The following is a 24754-nucleotide window of genomic DNA, read 5'->3' as shown; positions in this document are numbered from 1 at the left end:
GAGTAATCGAGCCTAGTTGTCACTTGCTTTTGCTAAGGAGTATACTATTATCACTAATTTCACACACACACACACACACGCACACACACACACACACACACACACACACGCATGCACGCACGCACACACGTACGCACACGCGCGCACAAACACACACACACACACACACACACGCACGCACACACGCACACACGTACGCCCACGCGCACACACACACACACACACACACGCACGCACACGCGCACACAAACACACGTATTATATATATATATATATATATATATATATATATATATATATATATATATATATATATATATATATATATATATATATAGGGTCACGTAGGGTTCTTTAATCAGGTTTCGTGTTCAATTCAGTCCTGTACTAGCATGAGTCCTTCGACTGTTGTACTATATTTAGGGCGAGAATCCCCGGCTTCTTAATATATATATATATATATATATATATATATATATATATATATATATATATATATATATATATATATATATATATATATATATATATATATATATGTATATATATATATATATATTATGAAGCCGGGGATTCTCGCCCTAAATATAGTACAACAGTCGAAGGACTCATGCTAGTACAGGACTGAATTGAACGCGAAACCTGATTAAAGAACCCTACGTGATTTGGGGACTGCTTCAGCAAGTCACTGAGTTTTCCGGGGTCCTAACTGTACATAGCCTACGTACTGTATTCTGCTTGCTTATGAATCAGATTAGAAAACGAATCACATCAGCAATGCCTGAAGGCTTCAGCGACAGGACGGGGCTGCTTCAGAAAGCCAGCTGCCGCTGCTGTAACTGCGATCGCCGCACCAACGTGATGGTAGAAATCTGGAAAACAAAACAAAGAGAAACGAGAGGATAAGGAACGAAAGAAAATAATCAGACAGACCTAAACACTGCTTTGGTACTTACGTTTTTTTATCGATATCAAAATAGAAAAAAGAAATACACGAGGGTTGCAATGTGGGCTTGTTGGTAATGCATCTTCAAGGGGAGTACGGTAGCGCGATTCAATGATCCTTTGTGTCTTCTTTTGTCCCGCCTTTAAATCGCGCTACCGTACTCCCCCTGAAAAAAATACAGTAGCAGTATAACGATGGTGGTCGCTCGTTTTTCCATAGCAGAAACAACAATATAAAAACATATATGCAGTCAGAAATAGAAAAGGACACAACGTTCTAGGGCCAGAAATCTATAGCACACTGTCCTATACAATCACTAAGAGGTGTAAAAGGATCAGGACAGACGCGCGGGCTCGTCCCACACTGACTTCGTGAACAGAGTGACGAACACACACAAGCGGCCGAGATGCCGCCTGCGATGAGCAGATAAACCGACGAGGAATAGACATTGATAAAATATTGCGCGCACAGAGAGATGGCACACAGAAATGTGCTTCAATATGGAACACAAAAGAATATAGAATTTAATGCACAAGCGCGAATAATTACAAACAATGGAAGCAAGTTACAGCTACATGGCGTTACTATATTTACTGGGATCTAAGACTGGTTAAGGATGTCTGTGTCTTCGAAAAAAAATATGTTAGAGTGCGTTTGATGCTTAGAGCGGTGTTACGTCCACGTTCGTCCGGCTTACTAACGCTAAAACGCTCACGATACGTGTGCTACATTGGAATCGGTATAGGAAGTGCACCGAAGGCCGAGGGATACCCGCCGTGGTTGCTCAGTGGCTATGGTGTTGGGCTGCTGAGCACGAGGTCGCGGGATCGAATCCCGGCCGCCGCATTTCGATGGGGGCGAAATGCGAAAACACCCTTGTACTTAGATTTAATTTGCACGTTAAAGAACCCCAGGTGGTCGAAATTTCCGGAGTCCTCCACTACGGCGTGCCTCATAATCAGAAATTGGTTTTGGCACGTTAAACCCCATAACTTAATTTTAAGGCCGAAGGAGAGATAGGGAAACATGTGCAGTAACCTTTCAGTTGTTTTTCTTAACGACGTAAACTAAGCTGCATGAGTGCAGATGATGACACGCCCGACTTTTTTCTAGGTCCTGGCATTGTGAGGTTCGCTTGAGTACGGCTCACACACCATGGCGGAATCGAAGGTCATGGAATCGAAGGGAGGCACGGTGGCCGAAGTCAGTTTCACTGAATCTCGTGCGGGGTCTTTCTACTGGGAGACTTGCGAGGGGGCGGGTAGGGGTCCGGGCGAAGTGTTTTATGTGCACAAAAGTTCTGATAGTGTAATCTAGAGCGATGGCAATAATTGCTGTCGCCTCTTGTCCGAGCAATACAGTGGCACACATACTGATGGCTCAACTACAACAGGTCCCGGTGGCGCTCTAGTTATACAAACAAGATGAAGAACCCAATGCTTCAAGACTTCCCACATCACAAGGTCGACAACTACAAAGCACGCGGCTCTCGCGGCGCTTCTTGTGATCAATACAGCGAGTACTGGAAAATGGGCAGCCTTGTGCGATTCAAGGCCGGCCTTGCAATGTGTGCAGTCGTTTCTTCCACATGGAACTCAGGATAAACTGACGTGTGAAATGGTGGAACTTAGTCATCCCTTGAGAGAAAAAGGCCATGATATCTGTTTTCAATGGATAACAGGCCATTGCGGTATCATTGGAAATAATGACGCAGATAAGGCAGCTCCGACGTCAAACTAGCAAAACCTCTGCACCCCCTTCCTCTCTCAAGGACAGACGCTCCAAGACAGGTTCGCATTCTAGCACGCACACTCTCCTTAGCTGAATGGAACACCGCAAATACAAGGCGCAGAAGACTGCACAGACTAAACCCTTCGGTGCCACTCGGACCACCGGCCGGGCTGCACCGACGCGAAGCGTCTCTTCTGCGTCGGTTGTGAGTGTGAGTTGCCTTCACAAAAGCTTATTCAGCACTAATCGGAATGGCTGACAATTCTGCATGTGACGTCTGCGGCTGCGAGGAGAACATTGACCACCTATTGTACCCCGGTCCTAAATTTCAACAAAAAAGACAATCTATGTCCAACGCATTCAGGAAGCTAGATGATCGTCTTCTGAGTGAACACACAATACTAGAACGCCGTCCCCGCCGATCATCGGCTGAGGAGGCAGTGAAGGCACTTTTGTGCTTTCTGAAAGCGTCTGGCTTGTGCGAGCGCCTTTGGCTCTGTATTGCTGTCCGTGCACGCCTTTCTCTCTCTCTCGCCCTTCTTTATATTCCCCTTCTCCCTTCCCCAGCGTAAGGTAGGGAACTGGGCTCCTGACTGGTTAACATCTCTGCCTTTCTTTTATCTTTCTCTCTCTCTCTGTCTTAACGACATGAACCCTGTGCCATTAAATCAGAGTCGTGCTCCAGCTCATGCGTAGTGCATTCTTGCATTTTGCTCTGAGTAAGTCTAGTTCTTTCTCTGACAGCGCTATTGAAAAGTTTGGACATATATAGGTCACCAAGCTTAGGTATCTCTCACATTTGTTGTTACTTTCCGCGTTCTCAACCGCGAGAGCCGGCAGAGCTTTCTCAGTCCCCGAACGGTACCATCGGGACCTGTCCTGTGTCGAAATTCGAAAGCCCCGGCAAAATTCGACCCTCGGGCGATGCGGGACCCCACGCCGGTATCTAATGGCGTCGTGACTTATGGCGGCCGGGGTGGGTACAGCTTAGAGTCGACGCGTTGCGGCGGCTCCTTTGGTGAGCACGTTCGTGCGGTATTCGGTGCGAGTGCATCCCTGGGGCGAGACCGTAGCACGTTCGTTGTCCGGCCTGGGTGAGGGAGCGACCCCTCTTGTGGCAGGTTCGAATGGGGACGCACCGAGCGTGCACCGGGGGCAAAGAGCAAAGGAAACTTAAGAGGAACGATAAATCAAGTTGGACTGGTTGGATAGCACTTCAAAGCACACAGTATTGCCTTTCCACCAAGAACAACAGATTGAACATTTTCAAAAAAATAAAGAAGCTACACCTTTATCTTTCATCATTGATTCCGCGCCTTAGTAAGCGATCCCATGACGTTAGCCTCGTGTCACAAACGGTATGAAATTGTCGCATACTTCGGCCGTATCTGCGGTGGCAGAGATCACAGAGGTCTTTCGACTTGTACGTGCTGTTGTTGGGTTAGTTGCCTCATTATTCAAGCTTACGAATGGCGCTATATGAGACACGAGCACGAGGGGCAGCCACATACTTCCGAATGGTTTTATTTCCAGAAACCTACAACGCAGCTAAGCTTTGGGCATACATGCACGCACTCTCTCTCTCTCTCTAGCTCACACACATACACCCTCCCCCCCCACACACACACAACATCCCCGCACTCACAGTAGCCATGCAAGCGCCACTTTACATATATTTAGACAGTCGTATCTAAATGGTTCTGCTTATTGAGATAAAGCGATATCCAGGGAATGCTTACACGTTGCGCTTCCTTTTTCTCTTAGTGCTTCTGATTATTCTCTAGTGTTTATCCTGTCCTTCTCGCCTAGGTCTTAAACAATGCTTCGACTGGGACTAGTTGGAACGACGTCGTTCTCTTTACTGAGCTATACTGTAATGCTACGAGAAAGGACAAAACGTGTGTCAGTTTTTTGCGTTGTGTCCTTTGTGTGACAGTATGGCGCCGCAAACAGAGCGAGGTCCGTGTCTTCTTTAGCAGTAGTCTTAAGCTCGCTAGTTTAATTCGCGCCACTTTAACGCATTGTAACATAATGCAGTGACAGAATAAACAACGTCACGGTGGTCTTGCGAAAGTCTCAAGTTTCACAGAATTTTCCAACACACAGAGGTCTGACTCGGCGAGAGGTATCTGGTACAGTGCTCATAATGAATGCAGCAGTGTGTTTGCCACCTCCATTGTAAATTTTCTGCACACCTCATCCACCGAATGTATGCGGAGAATACAATTTTGCACCCTCGAGATTACCTAGTGAAATGCTACTCCCAGAGAGAAGCGCGCAACCTTGTGTGACGTTATAAAGAGTTCCCAGAACCTCTCTCGAAGAACGGCTACCCATTTCGAAACCCTCCGCATTTCTTCCCATTTCGCTTGTTCATATCTTCCGTCAAGCTTTAGTTAGTTTAATGAAGCTCTGGTATCATTCACCCTGTCCTTTAATGGCCCTTAGCGGTACACTCCTGAAGTGCGTGAATGTCTTGATAGAAACCACGCTGAAAGCCATGAAAGAGGATGAGCAACGCCAATGACTGTGGGGGATCCTGATTAAGAGGGACGCCGAAGGTGCTCCGTCACCGACGTACGCTCCACTTGCTGCGTTCTCGTTCACTTGCCTCGGGCTCGTACCACCCGGCGCTTTTTTTTCACTAGGACCACTTTCCAATCTACGTGCCTTAAATGTTTTGGAAAAGCCCGTTGCAGCTGCTACTCTGGATATTAGAGGTACTCCTTGTAGTCACTCAATCTTCATCGCATGACTACGCGCGTCCTTGTTTTTTTTTTATTTGGTTTAGTCTAGAGTGCATGCTTCAAGGGAAAACAAGTGTAGCATTATTTTGATGTGGACGACACCGATACAGGCGGGCATGGCGCACCTTGGAGAATGTAGTCGCTGTATCGGTCTCGACGTTGATGACGATGGAGTAGCGGCGCCGTCGCAAGCCTTTTCAGTTGCTTCCCCTTGCTTCCAGTAGGCTGAGTATTGAGCAGCACTTATCAGAATCGCGAGTGTTGGCATTATTTGCAACCGGACGCTGACTTTAAAGGAGTTAAGCTTCCGGAAACTCGTTGCACGTTTCTTCTTTTTTTTCAGTTTCTTTTGTTTCGTTACTCCTAGTGCCTTGGAACACGTGACGGATGAATGCTGTGTTGTGAACGCGCAGCGGCTGTGATGGACGAATCAAGGAGCGACTCCGCTGGAGAAAGTGAATTGGGGTACGCTGAGACCCCTGCATATCACAACAGTGGCTGACTGGCTTACTCATGCGCACGCTACCCACTTACTCGCTCCCGTACTACTGCTCTCATTACTTATTCACTAACTTCGTCAGTCGTTCACTTTCTTACTGAACCACGAACTCAGTCATACCTGTACATTTTGTACTCTCCTCTTCGCTCACTTAATCACACACTCATGCGCTCACTTACCCGGACAGACCTTCCCTGCTGGCTCATTCTCTATTAATCCACTTAATCACTGATGTAATTACTCGCTCATGCACTCAATTACTCATATATGTGCTTTCTAGTAACCAACTCCCTTCCTCGCTCATTCACTTACTCACTCAAATTACTTTTTCATTGATCATATATTGACTTAATCTCTTACGAATGTACTCACTCACTCTCACTCATATACTCACTCTCACACACACACACACACACACACACACTCATCCAAACCCTCACTGTCTCCCGCGCTAGGTTAATCATGCGTTCCCTCACTCACTTACAGAGTGAATACTTGCTCGCTCACTGAATCAATGTTTTGGTTTCGCCAAACTGGCTGCAAACTCACTCGACCCTCTCACCATAATAACGTACCCCTAAACTTAAGAGAGAGAAAAAGAATAAGAAAAGAAAGAAGATTGTTATTGTAGTTAGTATACCTAGCGGTCACGGGATTCACTACTTCGAGGTAGCTGCACTTGGTAATTTTACTAACTCTACAATTTTCGACTAACCAACGTGTCATCATTGTTACCTGTCAGTTTAAGCTACCAATTCAATATGCATCTAGCAATGCTGGATACAGAGTTCCTAGTATTCAGTGCGTAGATATAGCCCACTCTAGCCCATTCCAGAATAGGCCCGCCGGATAGGTTATGAAGCAGAAGCTTTTGTTCGGTGTTGCTGCTGTGTTTGGAACTGGTAGCTGACACACCTGAGTAACAGGGTGAATATACGTTGCCTAGTCAGCAATGTAACTAACTCTGCAGTTACTAACTGCAGCGACGCAAAGGTAGTGAATTAATGTTGTGAAAAACTAGACGCAGTGACTACGACGACCTTTTAAAGCGAAGCTTACTTTGCCTACCATCACGTGATTTCACCTGGGTCGGTCCGCCGATGGTCGGGGAGTCGCCGAGTGGATTCCTCCTCACTCTTAAAAGTAAAAAAAGAAAGAACATCCGCAGAAACATTTAGGACTGCTCAGGGAATGTACAAGCATTATAGTCCCTTTGATTAAATATATTTAAGTTTATACACTCATTTTACGCACTCTTCACTTGATGCGCCATCGTCCCCATCGACTGCACCGTCAGGTGCCCAATGATGCACGCACAAGGCTACACATTTAGTCAGCGGGAGCAGCCGCCGTTACCTTAGAGAAGTTGTCGCAAGTGTGCGATTCCTTGCGACGAGGTTTTCAAGTGGATATTTATATACAGTGAAGAAGAAGTTGTACAAGAATATGTGTGACGTTGTTCTGCCGGAGCCCATGCACAGAGATTTGTACAGTGGAGACCCTTGAAGAGCCGTGTTAAAGAGAGTAAAGTTAAGGCAAGTGATGGCAGGGGTTAAAACCTTTCTTTGTTAAAGTTATACATTGGATCGAACGTTGCCAGTAAAGATGTTTTGGAGCAATGGACTTATTTCTTCCATGGGGATCTGATTGCCTCATCTGCAAACAACCACAAACGATAGATCATGCTTTTATTAATTGTTGGGGATGGGTATGGTTCTTGCAGTACGTCCCCCAAAAAATAAAGAAACAATTTCCACTTGGCCCTCATGGAATACGGTATCTAACCATTAATAACGAGGATGGAGTTCCATTTGATTTAATAATAGAGAGTTTTAGGATAGGGGCCGCAATAGTTCGGGGCCCCAAAGAGCTTTGCGGGTTTTAGCGTTGGGGCACGAAAGAGTGAAAAGCTTTAGAATAGGGCTTTGCGTTTGCGGATGGCGTCTTGCGTTGACAGCGACATTAGGGCGTCAAAGAAAAGCTATTAGAAATAATTAAATGAAATATACCATTTTATGATAAGAATAGTAATACTGACTTGCGTGTATTCGCGTTTAATTACAATTTAGAGGTTATTCTGTAAGCAGCAAACAATTAGTTAGGCTTAATTTTGAGCAAACCAACTTTACGTGCCTTCACCAGCCAAGCTTAACCGCGTTAGGCCTACGAGCCATAAAATCCACAATAGAATTCGGAATCAGCGGCGTCTAACGAATCAATCTTCATAATACACGCTAGTTGAGAGAAAGCAATAACCGCAGTCACTTCTTCTAGCTTGCGAACTTCACGCGTTAGCACGAATCGAACGCAGTTTGGTGCTAGGTCAGAGCCGTCGCTTCGATGGGTGCCGCCATGTTTGCTGACGCAAAGCTTTTGGGGCCGCGATTTGGGCTCCCGCTGACTCGGTGAAATAGCGTTCCCAACGCAAAACCCAAACGCAGTTTGTGTCTCGCGTATGCGCGGCGGCTTCGACGCTATTTCTTTGGGGCCCCAAGACGTTCGGGGCCCTTATTCTAAGACTCTCTAATGTTAATGGGACTCCACAGTATTTGGCGTTACCCGCCTCTGTTGCTCAGTGGCTATTGTGTTGGGCTGCTGAGCACGAGGTAGCGGGATCGAATTTCGGCCACGGCGGCCTCATTCCGATGGGGGCCGAAATGCGAAAACACCCGTGTGCTTAGATTTAGGTGCACGTTAAAGAACCCCAGGTGGTCGAAACTTCCGGAGTCCTCCACTACGGCGTGCCTCATAATCAGAAAGTGGTTTTGGCACGTAAAACGCCATAATTACATTAATATTTGGCGTTCTCGAATGGCAGGACACTAACGTGATCCCGACGCACCACATGCGCGAATTCATTTTCGTGAAACTGTGCATCGGTTTGTTGGGATCTTGAAAGCCGCTGGCAATACTCCTATGTGGCTGTCAAGGGTCGAGCCTTTCATGGCTCTATATGAATTCTAATGTGACCAAGCCAGCCCCATGCCAGGCTGATTATGTCAATACCTCGTGGCCACTATATCCTGTAATTTTTGTTTTGTGTATTGCTGTGCTTTGTCAAAGTCGGGCAATAAATAAAAAAAAAACAGTTGCCGTGGCATCGGTGAAGCGTACTCGTCTCACACCTCTGAGGTCCGGGTCCGATTCCCACCCAGACGGAAACGTATGAAATTTTCTTTTCAAAGCCATTAATTTGCGTTCTTTACAGGAACCTCCCTGAGCAATTAGACGTCAGTTCGAACATTTCTTTTTACGTGTAGTTGCTCTTTGTGCCGTCGGCCATTTTTGGTACCATCGCTCGGTCACGCTGCCGTCGACGACGACACCGGATTTTCGCGTAATGGGGCAGTCAGTGCTTTCGCATTAAATAGATGAGCGCGTTCGGTGGCGGGGATTCGGACCTCGGCAGCACAGCAGCTTGAGGCTGTAACAATTAGACCACAAATGAAAATAAATACACAAAAGATAAGGCTGCACTATTATGTGTACTTTTATCGGCTCGACGCTAACCAGCTCTGTCCAATGATCACCGCGTGTTGAGAGTGATGACGATTTCGATGCTGCGGCGCACACCCACAGCGGGGGACCGGCCGAGAAGCGGACGGTATACGTCTTAAAATAAGTAAGAAGAAACGAAGAAATACCAGTCAATATAAGAATTGTCACCGTAAAAAATTAAATTATGGGGTTTTACGTGCCAAAACCACTTTCTGATTATGAGGCACGCCGTAGTGGAGGACTCCGGAAATTTCGATCACCTGGGGTTCTTTAACGTGCACCTAAATCTAAGTACACGGGTGTTTTCGCATTTCGCCCCCATCGAAATGCGGCCGCCGTGGCCGGTATTCGATCCCGCGACCTTGTGCTCAGCAGCCTAACACCATAGCCACTGAGCAACCACGGCGGGTAATTGTCACCGTACGTAGCACCGATGCGCGAGAGAACACGTGCGCGTGCCGCAGTTTTCTTTAACGCCAAAGATGCAGCAACGAAATTGGCAAATTTATAGCATTTCATTAAGCGCGTGACGAAAGCTTGGCTTCACATAGAAGTCCAAGATCTGCGTTGGATGTGCCTATTTTCTTTTTTTTTTATATAGAGTGCAACCTGAACCATGCTACCGACAAATTGTCGTTTCAGCTATACGTTCCTGCGGCCTCGTAGAAAAAAGCCACGTGACACCACAGAGAAGCGAACTTGCCGTGGACGGAAGGGGTCTGACTAAAGATTATATACGATCGCCCGGCACGCAGGAAAGGGTGAAGAATAGTAATGCAGAGCTTTCTTTTAATGACGAAGAAGGAACACACACATAAAAAAAAGAAAAAGAGAAGAAGGAAAGACGGGAGAGGCGGCGATAGTTCTCAAGCTTTCGCCGCAGGGGATATCCTCTGCCTTTTACCGATTGGTCTCAGCAGCTTCGTCGGCTGGACATTATGGAGCGGGCGGCAGCGTCGGGGGCGTTGCGATTTGGCTCATTATTTCTCAGGGTCACTTCGCCGGCTTAATGCGCCTTGGTGTTGAAAAAGAAGAAAAGAATTCGAAGAAGCACAATGCCACTCCATAACTAGGAAGAAAAGCCCGTCTCGGCTTGAAGAATACTTGAACGTTGGCGAGACGCGAAGAAAGCGCAGCGAACGGCAACCATCGCCAGACACTCCAGCGGGGATGGCGTCACTGTGGCCGTACGCCTGCTAGCTGTGCTTCATTTCTTCCTGGTTTATTCGCCATATCGGACGTTTCTTGGATGTCTGCGGAAAATGAGTTCCTCAGTTTACGGTTAACATTTCTCATTCCGAGTTTCGATGGAGGTGAAATAAAAAAAAATAGCGTTCCCGTAGTTAGATTTCGATGCAGGTTGAAAAACCACTGGTTGTCAAAAGTAATCTGCATCCAGCCACAACGCAATCCCTAATAGCCCCCTGTAATGTTTCCGGACATGAAATATCACAATTATTTCTATTTAATACCTTCTTTTCTCTTTCTTTCTTCCTTTCCTTGATTCTTTTTTTTTCATTCAGAGATAGATTGGTACCGCTATGATTCGCCACCTATTGCTCTTTTCTGACATGCTAGTTCTTCTGAGACCTGCCATAACAAAAACAACGCTCACAGAGAAAATCCAAGGAAACATCAAATTTGCGCGCACCAAATGTAAGTGCTTACAGATTAGAAATGTTCATAGATTAATAACTTTTTTTCTTTCCTGCCTACTCTCTTTCCTCTTCCCTTTTCTTGTACATTTCTTTTTAACGTTTTCCAAGCCATTCCTTGCTTAGCCATGGCTCGTCTTCAATTGTGCGAAAGCATCGCCATTTCGCATCTTGACCTGTGGGAATGAGCTCACGTCGGATTACAACACTGTTTATCTTAAACTGTGCGGGTTGCGCTGCGTACCTTTAAAGAAAGGGCGATATATACCTGTTCGACCATAGTAAGTGTCGCCCATTATCAACAGACAAAAGGGCTCTGAATGAAAGCAGGAACTCGGCCGAAAGATCGAAATTAAGTGTTTTTGTTTTGTGGAAAGCCTGCCACTAGGTAGAGGGAACTTAGCAGAGCATATATATATATATATGCTCTGCTAAGTTCCCATGTATGTATGTATGTATGTATGTATGTATGTATGTATGTATGTATGTATGTATGTATGTATATACATACATACATACATACATACATACATACATACATACATACATACATACATACATACATACATACATACATACATACATACATACATACATACATACATACATACATACATACATACATACATGGTGTCGCTACTATGCACCCCAATTTAAAGATATGTACATGCCACGTAACTGGACACAACCAAAGTAATGCTGTTTAGCCATCGCTTCGAGAGACTCAGATGATTTCTTGCATTCCACCTAATTACATAGTTAGTCGTAATTAATTAATCACTTAACTTCTCGAATATTACAATTAGGGGAGAAGTGTCAATGAGAAAATTCGAAAGCAACATGAAAAACTCCCGATACAGCTTTCTGTAGCTCAGCACGCGCTACATAAAAGTGTTTTTCCAAGCGTGAAAGATGGCCGCGAATGCACGCAAAGTGCCTCGAGCGGTCAGTCGCGCAGCAACATTGAGTGAATTCGCGAGCTTCTTCCTGCATACATTTCACAGTAAAGATTACTGCTACGCAAGCTGCCGTGATGACGGCACCTTGTGACGTGGGGAGGGACGTCCCTAGGTTTTCGTGTATGAAAGAACCAACCTAGCAAGTGATTTCAATGTTGTTGAAGCACTGCTATGAGCGGCGGCGTGCCTTTCAAATTACCATTACTCCCATTACTCTAAAGCAATAAGGCACTGCATATCTACCTCAGCAGTTGTAGTGGTGGTTCCCAACAACTTCGCTGAACATCCACTTTCGTAGGGCCGGGATAGCGAGTCAATTCTTTCTTACTGGTTACCAAATCACATATCGTAGAAAGTATACTGAAATAACACGGCGAACATAGGGGTGGTATTGGATGATGAGATTCGGAAAATTCATTCGTTTCCAAGGAATACGTTTTTTTTATAATCAAAGAAGGAGCTATACCGCGGCAGCGAAACAAAAGTACAAAAAGAGCAAACTTCATGCAGAACAACATCTGTCAGAAGTTTTGCCTATATAACTAGCTTTACATTCTTGAGTATAGCGAATTGGCATCGAGTACAGCACGCCAGCATCTTCGTTGTCATGGCGACGCAAAACAAGCTCGCAAAGCCTTACTCGATGTCAGGCTACGGGGCGGCACACCGATTCGTCTTTCTCACGTGACAAGGCGCACTGTTGAGATATCGCGAAGCGTGACGAGCAGGAGAGCCATGCACGTGCTCCTCGTGCACCTTCACCCGGTTCGTGAACACTTCCGGGCTGACACGTGACCCCCGGAGCGGGAGAACGGGAGCTGCGCCTTCACTCACCCTCTCGCTCGCTCATCCATCCATCAATCACCTCCGGTTTCCGGAGAAACGCAGAAACGAAGTTGCAACCACGATCCGTCAGTGGCCTGGCGGTAATTGTTTGCATTCGCATACTCGACGCGGACCGTATTTCACCAGTCAAGACTTCCTTGGTACTCTCCACGCTTCACCGATTCTACTATGCAGTGCAGCCAAGGCTTTAGGGTTCGTATTATCCAATCAACAGGGAGACCCGGTTGCGGGTTCCGGAGAAAGGATTCTAACAGGGCTCAACCACCGCGTGCGCTAATTATACTAAATATTTATGTAAAAATGTAAAGTTTCACATGCCAAAACCACGATATAAATCACTATGAACTATGTATTTGGAGCCGCCCCCCCTCCCCAACACACAGGTTTTCCTACACATGGCGGGCCATTCAGCAAAGGAATTATAGGTAGCACATCGATTTTCCTAAACCCCGTCCTTCTGGCTTCGAGAGACGGATTTGTGTCTGTACAAAGTGACGTTTTTTCGTCAACATATTGCGTTTTGAATGCAAAACTTTGCCGATCTGCGTTTTCGGACATGTGAAGAAATTTATAGCCTTCGTTCGTTAAGAAAAAAAAATGACATGCACGTTTCTTGGAAACTGAGAATGATAACACCTAATAAATAACAACACAAAAACGCGTGAAGCCACCAGCACGAAAATAAGTCAAATCCACGTTTGACCACCAGTCGCTCCCACGGCAGCACGTGCGGAGTTGCCGCCAGTAACTTTTGACGTAACTTACATGCCTGACGCGAGTCCACAGCGTTCGCGGCGCTGCACCGAATTAACCAGAGTGTAGCCACAGGCTGTGGTGACTTTTGCTTCTCTCTATCCACATACTGTGCTTCCTGTTGACAGCCCCGGTGCGTCCTGCGAAGGCTGGGATTGAATGCTCGAGTATCTACGGCTCAGGTTGCTGCTTCCGAAACTGCAGTCTGTACGTGGGTGACGAGAACTCGGGCCTCTCTTTCCGCAGCCACTTTGTTTGCAGGCGTTGATCCATCATAGAGTCGATTGAATGCGCTATAGGACCAGCCTCGCTGCTTGAATGATTGACTGCGACGAGTAGATGGCGGAATGCGCCTTGCTTGGTACTGAGCCAGTGGTGCCCACTGTTGCGCATTTGCTTGGTTGACATTGAAAGCCGTTATTCGGGAGTGTACGCGTCCGAGCGTCATCGTTCGAGCAGCGCTCGTAACGTTGAGTTGTGGCGCTTGATTCCTGCTCCGGATTCGTAATCACTATAGAAGGACGCTTTCGATGACAGCGTGCTTTTCGTACTTAGCTTACAAAGGATTGGCTGCTTCATCGGGTTATGGCTAAAGGAACGCGTTGCCTAAATTTTGGCCCGACAGATGACGTTCCTCAATGAAGTAGTGAGCTGCATCGTGGCAAAATGCTTCTGCAATGATAAGTGGCGTCGTTTGGATTCGTTTCGTATACAAATGGCGCCGGTTGCTAGTCCTGCGAGTGATGCCCCCTTCATCACTTTAAGAGACTCGCCGCTGCCGCTGGAGAGCCGGCATCACCGGCGTTTTGCATGAAGGCGACAGGTGACGCGTCGCATCGGATTTCTATAACGCGTCGCAATTCACGTAAACTGCGGCAATGCGGCGGTTATAGGAGAATTGCATTGATGCGACAGGAGAGGGTATAGTTCGAGACAGGGCATGTCGTCTCTCGCAGAGCATGTAAAAAGCTGGAGCGTCGCATTGAGAGAGAGAGAGAGAGTAGCGGCAGTACATTCTTCTCGTCCCGTAACAGACGGAACTCAAGTAGCTGGGAAAAAAGGTTCGAGCTTGTTTCTGACGGAGGAGAAAACGCCATACGCCTGTAAACGCAGTCGCATACTAATGACCATGACGCGCCGAAAAAATGCGATGCGTTACTAGCTATACGTTTACATGAACGCGACAAGAACATGTCGCACCCGTTTAGCGTACCGCGATAACTTTGCCCTCGTCCGAAACAAGCCGAAACCTGTTTCAGAGGATTTTCGTTCCGACGGCGAGTGAAGGAGAGCACCAGGTGCTAGGTGTCTCTCTTTCTCGATGCGACATGATATAGTGTTTACGTGTACCACGCGAGACGACTCATATGCCGTATCTAACTACCCTATTCGCCTTCCTATGGCGCACTGCATGTCGCCGCTTACGTGAATGCTATGCGCCGGAAAAGCGATTCCTACGGTTTTCAGAGCATGCGCAGATGAGTTTTATGTCTTCGTACCTTTTTTTCGCCTCAGTGCTTCCTTCAGCTGATAGCCGGCGTTCGTGTTGTCCATTTCTCTTGTGTCCGTGTCTGCACGCCTTACCCCTTCTGTGCACCATGGATGCAAATGCCGTTACCATTGCATTCGTGATATGAGGCGAAATTGGTGTAGAACGGTTGGCCAAAGCAGGGAATGTTCACGATGCTCGCCTGTCGGCCCAAAGCGCGCTTTCATTTGGGAACGCAGCTTGCAGCACTACAGGTGCAATATGTGACTTTCTGCTTCGTTGGTCATGTCCTTATACACCTGTCCGAGCCTGTCCTTGTAAATGTCTCAGTGAATTTATTTACTTTTACTGACTTTGGTCAGTGACGTTAGCGTCATTCGTATGCGGCTGACATTATTCTACCCTGTTGTATTCGATCTATACTCTATATTCTACGTTATTCGACACAAGTGATATTCAGTGATTTTTTCATACCTCACCGGAGACTCCAGATCATATTACCGACTGACTGCTAGTACAATGTTTGTCGCCTGAGACAACTAGTCCAAGTGATCACGCTTGTGGACTCATTTAGCTTCTTTACCCGAAGGCGACGGTAAGAGTGCCCTTCTGAGCGAAGTTTAGCTTCTATTATGACGATAGAGAACATTGTCGCGTAAGTTCTGTGAGTACTTCATTGATCAGCGAACTCAGTGTCAAAATGGTTCTCTTATTGACTGCCGAGTAACCGTTTATATCTGATTGCGCGGATTGCGTGAATTCGCCTGGTTTTGTGATCACCCCCAAAACCTCTCCACAAAGGTCTATTTATTGATACATATTGCTGCGAGTTCTATTTGCATAGGGTGTTAGGTCAAGCTTTACTCAAACAATATATGGCGTTCGTGTGCGCTGGTATAATAGTGTTTTTGTTTGCATAGCGGGTACGAAATACAGTTGACGCGTCTGTACACACGGAATGCCTCTCTGGTCACAGTATATTTTTTTCTTTTGTTTACATTACTCGCTATATTAAAGCTTTGTTTTGATTTTTGCTCCCATTTCTCGCCTCGGTAGTTTTTGGCCGATTATGTCCAACAACCGGCTCCGTTTAAAGCGATAGCAATCTTTAGCTCTTCTCCACCGCTTTGCGGATTGTGAGTGTAGAGTAGCAAACCGGTTAAGCTAAACTGGTTAACCTCCCTGCCTTTCCTTCTCCACTTTTTCCTTCCTTCCTTTTTGGCGTTTTACCGCCAACTTAGGAAACTAGGTGTCACTAGTTGTTACGTATCATATATATATATATATATATATATATATATATATATATGATACAACTAGTCCAAGTGATCACGCTTGTGGACTCATTTAGCTTCTTTACCCGAAGGCGACGGTAAGAGTGCCCTTCTGAGCGAAGTTTAGCTTCTATTATGACGATAGAGAACATTGTCGCGTAAGTATATATATATACACGCGTACATACGTCTTCTTGCAGAACACATGGGAAAAAAACAGACGCCTTCCGAGGAAAGCTACCTCGCCGCTTTCGCGGCGTCGACCAGAATACGAAAGAGCCCTCACGCTACGAGCACCCGCATAAATTCCAACTTCGATAGCCATCCATTCATGTCACCCTGCTAAGGACGCACTGCGTGCGGCACCGCAACACTGCCGACGACTACGCGGCCACAGGCACTGTGTACAAACGGGCGACCGCTGCGACGCAGCTTGGACTTCGCATCGCCGCCGCTGATCTACGGCACTGCCTTCCTCCAGGCTCGATCTGGGATTATATAGCGCTATTACTTGCACTGTCAGTGAATTAATTTGTCCGGTCGGTAGCAAACACATTACGCGCTCTTTGGGAGAAGCTGTAGACCACTGCAACTTTTTTACACTCGCTCGAGAGAGGGTGCGCGTCTTTTTGTTGTAAGGTTCGTGAAGCGTATACACACACACATACATTTTGAAAATCCTTCTTTCCAGACGGGTTGCCGCGAAACTTTAGAGTTGATTCTTCTTTATAGATCAGTAACGGAGCGGGTTACGCAGGTGAACGACCTTGATGCCGCCGGCGGTGCGAAAACATGGGCCACGTTTGCTCGAACCATGGGGTTTTCTGTTGCGGCGAATAAGGGTGGCGAACTGTTCTTCCCTCACGCAAATTTTAAGTGTTCTTCGCACCCGCTGCAGGGTAGCTTAGTGACTATGGTGTTGCGGACGAAATGCGGACGAGAAGCAAAAACACTCGCGCACATATATTTAGCTTAAAGAATTCCAGGTGATCAAAGTTAATCCGGAGCGATGGCATGCCCAATAATCGGACTGCGGTTTTCGCACGTAAGATCCCAGAATTTATTTATCATTCATTCCGCATTGAAAATCTACTATCTGATAGGCTGTCTGCTGACAATATCTATAAAGACGTAAGCTTATTACCTTGCAATTACTATGCCCTAAATACATAATCAACATGAGACAAATCACATAAATTAAATTTTCTGATAAGACGAGAGAATCTGTAACCTGGAGAAAGTTCGAAAGCACTCTGAATAAATATTGTAAGGTTATGCACTGGTGAAGCGAACGGAGGGCTTATGGCTGAAGGAGCTGCGACTGTTGGCATAACTGGTGATCAGAAGAAAAAAAAAACAATCTCGCAGGTTATTGTGGGCGTCGGCTATCAGGACGTAACTGGGTTCTATAAAAGCCATGTGAGTGAATGTAAGAGCAAAATAAATTATACCAGCAGTGTCCTAGACCACTCTGCTGCGTGTCGTGTTGCAAGATGAGATAGGCATCGAAAAAGAAGATAGTTGGCTTGAGTAATCACCTTAAATGCTTATTACGGGTGTGTATTTTCTCGATGTGCTTCGTGAAACTGGACAAACTGAGCCACCTCTGTATGATAACAATTGCTCGTCGTTTCCGTTGGTCTTTATGTGCTGCGTCTTATTTGTTCCTGAGCAACAAAACTGATTATTGTCTTACCGTTTAACTATTCAATACATGTTTACGGTGCCAAAGAACAATGGCCCTTGGACAATGAGAAACATGCTAATTTAGTGTTTTCAACGAGGCAACTTTGTTTATTTTTCGCTTTTTAGGCCTATAGTATGACGTAAACACTTACACATAAGGAAGAATTGCTCCATTGAGCAAGAACCTCGTCAGCTATATCCGGCTGCCGTTCGGGGGCGTAAAAAAATCAGACAAAAAGTGTTAAATATATAAACAACCACGCAAAATAGTTTACCGGGAACGTTTTACTCCATTCTTCCACAGCAGTAAGTGACAACGCCGTAGTTGCTGGTTGCGTGTCTTCTCAATATAGACGTCTAGGACGTTACCTTTTCGCAAACCGACACGGGCCAACTGTAATGGTATAATATGTAGGTATTTCGCATGCTTTGAGCAAGAAATAGTCTCGTGGCGGTGCCATTTTTAACCACAGGCCTCCCCAGCAAAGAGAAGGTCATTCAGGGAGGCTTAATGGTTTAGCCTACACAAGACTGGGGGTACCTGCCATCTGTTAGTTGTGGAAGGAAGGAAAGAGAAAAGCAGAAGGCAGGGAGGCTAACCAGAATACCATCCGGTTGGCTACCCTACACCATTGAGCTGCTAATGGTGTCAATAGTGCTGAGTTACAGGGCGGCGAAATTATATTCAGTGCGGCATGTTAACACTTACCTACTCTTTCAATAGTGTGTTTGTGCAGGACACGTGAGGATTGATGCTTGATTGCCCCAAGCGAAGGTTTAAAAAGGTTCCGAGCTTTCGGTGCCATTGACCTAGTCTCGCGAGCACCTGCAGGCGGGAAAACAGACGCCGCAATGTTAAGAACCATCTGGCTGAGTTTTTCTTTTCTGTGGGTTTTCTCAAGCTCGAATAGTGGTGTAGGTTAAAAATTTGGCTATTAGCGCTTATAACCAGTGGCGTTGCGATAACCCTCCATCAGGAAGTCATTTAGAGCTGACCAAGCTTTCCAATGGCTCAAAAGAGGATTATATGCAGACAAGGCCCGCCTGCAGACGAGCCGTATTTGCAGACAGGGCCTGCCTTTCTCGAATGCCGCTCCTGTGACAAGGTCACGTGGTGAGAGCTAGAAATGGACGATGATACTCATTTCGAGCTATGGTTTTCATTATGTTGCCCGGATGATCAATACAAGGGTCTCGACCGCATACGAAGAGAGAGAGAGAGAGCAAGAGCGAGATCTTTCTGAAAAAAGAACCTTACTTCGTCATAGCAAAGGATGCAGGAAACCGCAATAAGCAGCGATCGTCCAGCGTTTGTTTGTCGAAGGTGTTAGAGCTTTAAGGCATTTAAGGAGTTTAAGGCCATCGAACACCGCTAATGCCCCCACCCCCTTTCTTTTGTAACTTCGCAGCCCATGTGGGCACAAAGACTGACGCCCACATAAGAATTCGAAATCTGGCTTTTTCAGGTGAAATGCAAAGTTGTCACACGCTGGTAATTTGGTTGCTAGTTGGAACAGCGCAAATGTCGAACGACGTATAAAATACGTCGTCGATTACATCAAGCCATATGGAGCATTACCGCTTCGAGGTGCGAAGTCCCATTTTTTAGATCAGTATGCAGATTGAACGTAGTATTGAGCGCTCGATTTCGGCGAGCTAGCGCTATTGAAGTTCACCTGTAAAGAACGGCAGACGATCGTGTTGTTGGGTTTGGTCCACATCAGAATGCTGCCCCCACGGTGGCTAGTCAATTAATTGCCAAAAGCGCCACAGCTAGTAAGACATTGTGGCGAGCTGATGTGATTGATTGATTGATTGATTGAGTTAACTTATTATGCAGGGCAATACTGGGGCTATGAGGGAGTCTGCACAGTGGAGCGGGGATGGAGAGGGGGGGCGGGCTGCTCCGCGGACACGTTTTGATTACCTAGGATTCTTTAACGTGCACCTACGCGCAAGTGCGCGAGCGTTCTCGAACTTCGTCCCCATCGAATTAATAAGGCATCCACCACGACTGGGAATCGGAACCCCGACTTCCTGCCCAGCGCGGAACGCGATGAGCCACTTGGACAGTGCGCCTATATTTACTGCGCGGCCCGTTCCCACGAAATATTCGTGCAGTTCCTACGAAAGGGTCGTGGTCGCCCGGGAACCACAAACGCATGCGCTGCACAAAACGCGCCAGGGAAGCGACGCCACTTAAACAGCCTCACCTATATAGCTTAACAACGCTGTGCTTCCTCGAGGCCCGTCGGCAACGTGTAGCATACCTCGGAACCGTGGCAGCGAGCGGCGTCGATTTGGCTACGCGCCCCTTCTCAGCCGAGAACAGGGTAACGGCGGTAGCACGCACAGCAGTGCACTTGCAACGAGAGTGTTGCCGCCGCGCCTATTAAGAACCAACGCGCGCGGCTATACAAGCGACAAGTGGCGCCTCGGGTCACGTGGCGTTCGGGTGTGCGCGCGCGTGCACTGCAAAACACATGCGCCCGCCGCGCCCTCTCTCCCGCAACGACGACACTGTAATCGCCGCCTCGAGGCACGCCCGCATCCGCAACGCGGAGGAGCGGTAAAGAAAGATGTATTGCCGATAACGAAGCAGTCCGTTTAACGCACCGCGTTGCCCGGACGTACCTCTTTAAATGCCGCGCGCTGAGGGATCGTGCGAACCCGTGTGTAATATATCGCGCGCGTGCTTCTACGTGTCACGCGAAGGCTGTAACTGAGGCGTTGCAGCGGCCCGGCCTATTACCGAGCCCTTCGTTGCCTAATTAACGCTGCGTACCCCGCGTATGCTCTCTGCAGTGTATAGCTGCCCGAACGGCATCACGCTCGCCTCTCCGCGTGTAATGCGGCCTCCGGTGATGCCACGGGCGATAAAGAGAGGAGAAGCGATGAGAAGAAGAGTGGATAAGAGGTAGGGCAGTGTTTTACAGCGACGCTGCATATGGCTACCCTCTAAAGAAAGCTTACGCCCTTTGGGGTGTATATCTGCCACATAACAACAATCGTCATCTGCCTTGCTTGCATTTCCTTTCTTGAAAACGCCGCGCCCCCTACTTTCCTGTCGGCAATGCTATGTCATGCTTATAATGCACATGCCGTTCGTTACTGGGAAGTACCGGGCTCGCAGCGTTAAAGAAAGGAAATGCGCAGAAGACAGATGACATTTATTGTCGTGTGGCAAGATACAACTCAATGGGTGTAAACTTAGAGTGTAGTTTCCAGCGGATCGATGTCCGTAGACCAAAAACCATGGGCCGATATCGAAGTTCGTGCAACATCGTGCCGACCCGCGGCGGAGGTGAAGCAGGCCAATTCGCAAAAAGAAGTTTAATATCTTGGATAAAAATACAACCCATATCAGATATTAGGCTGATAAGACATTGACCCGCGTCGGCCATGTCTACGTTCACACAGCGCTCTCTTTTTCGGCGTTCCAAGTGCTTGCGTTTCTCCTTTCCTTTCCTTCTGCTCTCCCCTGGTGGTGGTGGTGCCGCGGAAACGTCACGAGTGTCTAGATTCCTTGGGTTCCTCGGGGCGGCGGTCCCGTCGTCCAGGCGAATGCATATAAAAATCACGGTAAAGGAGTCCGTACCTTTGTGTGCTTCTCCCAAAGGTTTGGCGTATCGTTGGTCTCGCCGAGGGAAGTGGACCAATCTCGGAGACAGTGAATAGCAAATTGGTCCGATCGCGGAAATGGCATAATCGAAACAGAACCAATCCTCGAGATCGTTCGCTCAAAAGCAGCAGTACCTTGGTGGGCCAATTCTGTTGCAGACTTGCAACATGTTTAACTAGCGCAAAAGAAAGATGTGACACAGAATAGAGATGCACGCATGACGCGATGCTATAGCATTCTGAATCTTGTATAGCGTTTCTTGTATATAGTGAAAAGATTTGTCAGTCCACACGGCCTTGAACTTCTGCTTCCGCTTTGTTGTAAACAGGACAGATAAATCCATCAATAAATCGAAATTTCCATCGTGCTGAAGTGGGGGCAGCAGATGATGGCGTTATTTTTATCCAGTGCAAGAACGCTTATAGACTACCTCAAGGCACCCTCCTCCTCATTCCCTTGCACATTGCCCATCGTGTAGGATAGCAGTCTGAATGCAAGAAACGTTCGGGCTCCTCGGCTTAGGTGAGCCTCAACTGGCCTCAACTATATGTCCCTGGCGTTCAAAATGATTCCGGAGCCCTCACCCACTGCATCCATCTACGACCCGAGTGTTTCAGTAGGTTGGTGAAATCCCGTGAATGGATCGAGCAAACATTTTCATCACGAAGTCGAGAGAAGGCGAACATAGGTGAGCAATGGAGAAGTTTTATCACGCCCAGACATGGATGTATACAAAGAGGGACAAATTGAATTTGATTGTGCTTTCTGTATATTAACGTAAAGCATAATTTAAAAGCAAGGGTATGTAAGTCGGCACTGGGTTTATCTTCCATCTGCTTCGTCCACGTTGACGCTCTATCCCTGAGTTTTCCACCAACGTCGTGTGGTTACCAATCGGTACTACTGAAACACAGGCTTCAGCGAATCGTCCACCCATCGTTATAACTGCGTCGCTGGCGCTGCTTTGCTCGCCTCACCCGGAGAGCGCGCAAACCACGGAGGAAGGAAACTAAGGAGAGGCCCTACGCCCTCCGCGCGCTAGGAGAAAAGTGTGGCGGAAATTACGTGGTAGGTTCTCATTTTTTGCTGCTTTTTTATTTTTTTGCTGTATGGCCACGCCTTTTGGGCCACAATGGCGGCGTTGTTTGAGCGCTCACACGTGTTGCTCTGGTAGGTTTCGTGCCGTGGCAAAGGCGCTGTGTGGGCGGGTTTGCGTTGGTCACCGTGTCTTGTTGCGCTGTGTTACCTGCACCGTGCTCTGCCGAATGTTGCGCGAAACCACGCGCAGCGCGGCGTGGTTTCGCGAAAGATGTAAACAAGAGAGGAGGGTGGCACAAAAGGCGGAGCATCGCCATGAGCAACGCCAACTTCCGGCTTCACTTTTGCTTCACAAAGAGTGACGTCAGGGCCTCTCCTTAGTTTCCTTCCTCCGTGGCGCAAACCGAGAAACATCCGAACTTGGCGAGAGAAGTCGCGCGAGCAACGTGAGGACGCGAGAAGCTCGTTGCGCCTCCTCCTTTCCCGTTCAGCCGGGTTGCCTTCACGCAGGCGCTGCAGCGTCAGCAGAGAGCGGGAGTTGTGGCATGCCAAACAGGCTGCTGTCCGCAAGAAAGAAAGAAAGAAGGAAGGAAGGAAATGAACGAAGGAAAGAAAAAGACGCGTGCGGGCCCTCTCTATCGTAGCTTCAAACCTGCCCGCAGGACACCGCTGTTTACGTCTTTCTCTCCTTCTATATTTTTGCTTGTGCCTTCACTACTCCGCTATTAGGTTTGTTTTCCCTACTCTTGTTTACGTTTTGCGCATGCGTCCGCGGTCTCGCCTTCGCCACGCATTCCCCTCCCGCTTTTCTCTCTTTCTCATTATTTTTCTCTTCGTTCGTTCCTCTCTCTCTTTCTGGTTCTCTGCCTTTCGTCCCCTCGCAGCTGCCCTCGCAGGTCGCGTGCGATTCGCGCGATGATCGCGTTCGGAGCGCGTGGACGGTCAACTCAGCCGCGACGCGTGCCTTTTACTGTTCGGCGCTTTGCATTTAGCATATCCGTGCACTCGATGGGAGGCTCCCATTCACACACGTGCTGCTGCTAGTATGTATGTATGTATGTATGTATGTATGTATGTATGTATGTATGTATGTATGTATGTATGTATGTATGTATGTATGTATGTATGTATGTATGTATGTATGTATGTATGTATGTATGTATGTATGTATGTATGTATGTATGTATGTATGTATGTGTGTGTGTGTGTATGTATGTATGTATGTATGTATGTATGTATGTATGTATGTATGTATGTATGTATGTATGTATGTATGTATGTATGTATGTATGTATGTATGTATGTATGTATGAACTTTAATTTTAGAATGAACTCGAAGGAAGGAAACTTAATGATAAAATACTAGTGTTCGTGACACCCTGTTGAATTTCGCCTTCTTTTCTGACATGCTTACGCAATTCGTATACACCCCAGTAAATCTGTCGGGGAGTATAGGGGGACTATCCAAGTAAGCGCAGGCTATGGAACCAACAATTAACTCCCGCAAGAGGTGTTGCTAACACTCCTACTATCCCGCTCCGGTATGGAGTACGGGAGGACTATCTCAAGAGTACTTAAGTATGAACCAACAGTTGCTCCAACAAAAAGTGCTGCTAACAATACCTCCCCTGGTCCCGCAGGGAGTACAAGTCTTCCGAAAAGTAGTTAATCTGAGACCGAGTTAGGGTTTTTACTAACACTCCTACTCTCATGTGCCGTCGGGGAGTAGGAGGACTATTAAAGTAAGATTTAAGTATGGGATCAACAACGCTCCCGCAAAATGATTTGCTGAACACTGCTACTCCCCTGCTCCATCTAAGAGTACAGAAAGACTATTTGATGAGGAGTTAAATATGGGAACAATAGTTACTCTCACAAATCGTGATGTTAGCGCTACTACCCTCTAAAAACAGTTGCACCTTTGGGATGTATATTTTCCAGACAACGATAATCGTCATCTGTCTTGTCCGCATTTTCTTTGTTTAACGCTGCGAGCCCCGTACTTCCAAAT

The 24754-nt window shown here is 47.0% G+C and overlaps 1 long non-coding RNA gene across 1 annotated transcript; it reads right to left on the bottom strand.

Annotated features, from left to right (window-relative positions):
- Positions 1-575: 575 nt before the first annotated feature.
- Positions 576-20481, bottom strand: LOC135915852 (uncharacterized). Its single transcript, XR_010568766.1, has 3 exons — positions 20297-20481; positions 18793-18909; positions 576-872 (listed from the first exon to the last, which is right to left on the bottom strand). It is a non-coding gene; the product is annotated as an uncharacterized lncRNA (long non-coding RNA).
- Positions 20482-24754: the final 4273 nt, after the last annotated feature.

Source organism: Dermacentor albipictus, chromosome 10, assembly GCF_038994185.2.
Source record: "Dermacentor albipictus isolate Rhodes 1998 colony chromosome 10, USDA_Dalb.pri_finalv2, whole genome shotgun sequence".
NCBI lineage: Eukaryota > Metazoa > Arthropoda > Arachnida > Ixodida > Ixodidae > Dermacentor > Dermacentor albipictus.
This window is presented reverse-complemented; position numbering and strand designations above follow the sequence as displayed.